The sequence below is a fragment of the Loxodonta africana genome, chromosome 3, assembly GCF_030014295.1.
Source record: "Loxodonta africana isolate mLoxAfr1 chromosome 3, mLoxAfr1.hap2, whole genome shotgun sequence".
In the NCBI taxonomy this organism is placed as follows: Eukaryota; Metazoa; Chordata; class Mammalia; order Proboscidea; family Elephantidae; genus Loxodonta; species Loxodonta africana.
This window is the reverse complement of record NC_087344.1, coordinates 20,820,999-20,825,462: the sequence shown is the minus strand read 5'-3', so window position 1 is coordinate 20,825,462 and position 4,464 is coordinate 20,820,999. Positions and strand designations below refer to the sequence as shown.

At 41.0% G+C, this 4,464-nt stretch overlaps 1 pseudogene; it reads left to right on the top strand.

Moving 5' to 3' along the window:
- Positions 1-717: 717 nt before the first annotated feature.
- Positions 718-2,232, top strand: LOC100664238 (olfactory receptor 7G2-like; annotated as a pseudogene).
- The last annotated feature ends 2,232 nt before the right edge of the window (positions 2,233-4,464 follow it).

Sequence of the window (4,464 nt, the reverse complement as noted above, 5' to 3'; positions counted from 1 at the left end):
TGTGTTGAGAGTACATGCATGAAATGATTGAACTCAAGTTTCCCATGGACTCCTGCCTGTCTTCTCTCTTCCTGACATGTTTCCTTCTATCTTTGCACCAGTCCCAAGAAGCTCCAATTCTACCAGTTCTCTAATTCTGTCTCTATAATGGTAAAGACCATTTTCCTCCTGAACAGAAATCGCCCCTTCTCCAACATGATGACTGTGTTAAAATTCTGTGATATTTTCTTGCATTCTTATGGTGATGAAATAGGGTTATCAGGTTTGCCTTATCTACCCACCCTGGTTCTTAAAACGCATTTGTATTATTGCTATCACCTGGCTCTAATCTCGGAGAGGAGCAAAAACATGAAGTCTGCAAGAGACACTTCAGAGTGCCTCCCTCTTTTGTTTTTCTCTGTAATATTACCAAATTTTTGAAGAAAATAATTTTACTGATGTTTCATGTCTGGGAGGATACATTTTTCTTTGTAAAGATGGATCTTTCCTTGGAGTAAGTGTGCCCATCCAGACTTGGTTAGAATATGCCCCTTGGGCAAGAAATCTAAGCCCACAACGAAGTTTGCAGGGGCCCTGTTGTTTTTGTTAGCTGCCAGTGAGTGGGCCCTTGACACATGGCAACTCCTGCTCAACAGAACCAAAAGCTGCCATGTCCTGTGCCATCCTCATACTTGGTTGTGAATTGAACCATTTTAATACAGAGTTTTTATTGGCTAATCTTCAGAAATAGGTTACCAGGCATTTCTTCCTATAAAATTACAAAATATTTAAAATGATCATAAGAACTCAGATAGTGTAAAAAAAAAAAAAAATGAACACCTTATCAACACTTTGCAGAATAAATAAATGTTGATGCTCAGCTATTGACCAAATTCACATATTTTTTATTAAATAATAAAATAATATGCACACAGGTGACACCAACTTTCTATTCTTCTCAATTTCTCATGACCCTGCCCTAGGTGCTGTTTACCTTTGGTGATGCAGCTACTGCTGGTATAGGGACCACGCACTTGATTGTCTTGTCACCTGATCTGTTCCATCAGATTCATCAACAATATGAAACCTAAAAATCAAACAAGTTTTTCTGGATTCCTTCTCCTGGCACTGACAGAGGATCTGGAACTGCAACCCCTTCTCTTTGCCCTGTTTCTGTTCATATATCTGATCACTGTCTTGGGGAACCTGCTCATCATCCTGGCTGTCAGCTCTGACCCTCACCTCCACACCCCCATGTATTTCTTTCTTGCCAATTTGTCCTTCACTGACATCTGTTTCAGCACTACCACAATCCCAAACATGCTGGTGAATCTCCAAACACAGAATCAGAGCATCACGTATGCAGGCTGCCTCACCCAGGTCTGCTTTGTCTTGGTTTTTGCTAGTCTGGAAAGTTTTCTCCTGGGAGTAATGGCCTATGACCGCTAAGCGGCCATTTGTCACCCAGTGACATACACAGCCATCATGAACCCCCGCCTCTGTGGTCTGCTGATTCTACTCTCCTTGTCCATTACCACTGTGGATGCCTTGATCCACAGTCTCATAGTGTTGAACCTGTCTTTCTGCACAGATCGGGCAATTCCCTACTTCTTCTGTGAAGTTGTTCAGATCATCAAGATTGCCTGTTCTGATACCCTCCTCAATAGCATCTTCTTATATTTGGCAGCTACCATACTAGGTGGTGTTCCTCTCTCTGGAATCATTTTCTCTTATACTCAAATTGCTTCTTCCATTTTGAGAATGCCTTCAGCAGGTGGAAAGTATAAAGATTTCTCCACTTGTGGGTCCCACCTCTCAGTTGTTTCCTTGTTCTATGGAACAGGCTTAGGTACGTGTGTTAGTGCTGCATTTACATACTCTTCCAGGAAGACTGCAGTGGCTTCAATGATGTACACTATGGTAACTCCCATGATGAACCCCTTCGTCTACAGCCTGAGAAACAGGAACATGAAGGCAGCCTTGAAAAACATTTTCAAGTGCATACCTGCTTTTCAGTAATTAAATTATCTGCTTTGGGCCTGGCTTTCTAGTTTGCATCAAAGCGAAAAAATACTTATGAGCTAGAATCCCCGACTCTCCTATAACCAGGTTATTCTAAAATGACAAAATAACATAATGGCTAAGCAGCTAAGAAATCAAATGACACATAAACATTCGGCAAATCTGCTGCAAAAGACCTCTTTAAAGTGTTGAAAAGCAAAGTTATTACCTTGACGACTAAGATGCACCTGACCCAAGCCATGGTGTTTTCAGTCCCCTTCTATGCATGTGAAAGCAGGACGATGAATAAGGAAGACCAAAGAAGAATCAATGCCTTTGAATTGTGTTGTTGGAGAAGAATATTGAATATATCATGGACTACCAAAAGAAGGAACAAATCTGTCTTGGAAAAAGTACAATCAGAATGCTCCTTAGAAGCAAGGATAGCGAGACTACGTCTCACACACTTTGAACATGTTATCAGGAGAGATCAGTCCCTCGGGAAGGACAGCATGCTTGGTAAAGTAGCAGGTCAACAAAAATGAGGAAGACCCTCAATGAGATGGATTGACACAGTGGCTATCACAATGGACTTAAGCATACCAAGGATTGGGAGGATGACTCAGGACCAGGCCATGTTTTGTTCTGCTGTATATAGGGTAGCTATGAGTCTGAACTACTCGATGGCACCTAACAACGACAATAACAAGTGCAATTCAACTTGGGATTGGACCCTGACTCTGCTCCTTGTGTAACCTCAGTTTCTTTCTTTCTTTCTTTGGTCAAGTTCTATAGAAGCAGTGCCTGAGGCAGGTGTTTTGTTATGTGACTTTGCGGGGCAGCAGAAGGGAAGTGGGTGGAGGTGAGGAGGGCCGGAAAAAGGAAAAAGTAAGGCTGTAGGAATAGCCAGAGACTAGCTTCAGTTTGATCCCATGGATAGAGCCATGTGAATGGAAACCTAGAGTTAGTCCCAATGTGAGGGATGGGAGCTTACTTTTCATGCCCCGATTAGTAGTTACTGAGACATGTCACTGGTAAACTGTATGTGTCCAGGGTAACGTCAGCATTCACTGTATTCAGTTTCATTATGTTTAAAATGATCAAATTAGATGGTCTCAGGACTTCAGAAGATTGTGAAATACCTGAACCTTTTCAGTAAGAAAGGCTTCGGTTCTAATAAGAAAATATAAACTCTACCCTAACATGCTTTCATTACAAGGACTTGAGAGTTAGAGAATGTACAAAAACAGGAGAGTAGGGCTTCATTCAGTCTCCTACAAGGTGGCTCCATCCTAGGACAGCTGCAACAGATCCAGGCATCATATCCACACATGATGCTCCGAGACGCAAAACTGACCTTCTCTGGGCCTATTGTTAATAGAGGTCTATTGTTAATAGACGTTTCCATGGAGTCATACAGAAGACATCTCCTCCTGTCTCATCACTTTGAATAGCATCATACATCCCTTCTTCATCAAATTTCTGGTATGGGGAAAAGCAAATACTATGAGAGGCTCAGACTGACCATGCAGATTGTATTTCCTGTTGGGAAGTGAACCCCTGCAACCACTAAAATCACTTAAACAACAGCTGGCACATAATTCTCAATACAATCCAACTGGGATCATTGTGTTCTACACGTTACGATTATTTATAAGGCTTGTTATTCCTTTCTCTCAAACACTTCTACCACTTGATTCAGCAGTTTTATTAGTTTACCTTTTACTGGTCTTAATAATATAATCAAATGAATAATTATTCAGTAGGCTGGGTAGGGTTGATAGTTGTCATGGATTGAATTGTGTCCCCTTAAAATATCTGTCAACTTGGCTAGGTCATGTTTCCCAGTATTGTATGATTATCTACCATTTTGTCATCTAAAGTGATTTTCCTATGTGTTGTAAATCCTATTAATATGATGTTAATGAGAGGGATTAGGAGCAGTTACATTAGATAGTGCCTTAATCCAATTTCTTTTGAGATATAAAAGATAGAAGTGAGCAGAGAGACATGGGGGACCTCTTACCACCAAGAAAGCAGCACCGGTAGCAGAGTACCTTCTTTGGACCGGGTTCCACTGTGCCTGAGAAGCTCCTTCACCAGGGCACCATTGATTACAAGGATCTTCCCCTAGAATCTATAGAGAGAAAACCTTCCCCTGGAGCTGATGCCCTGAATTAGGAATTGTAGCCCAACAGACTGTGAGAGAATAAATTTGTCTTTGTCAAAACCATCCACTTGTGGTATTTCTGTTATACCAGCACTAGAAAACCAAGACAATAGGTCTTTTTGGAACCCTATGTCCTTGATCCTTTCTTACTGATTCATTGGTCAGAGTGTATATGAGATGTTTCTCTTCTCTTTAGTCACCTTATTTTGCAGTTTTTCTTTCTCATCTCTCGTGAGCCCACACAGAAGTTGAATAAAATTAATTAAATCACTAAAGTTTTAAAGGGCTTGCTCTACTCTTATGCATCTCATGTA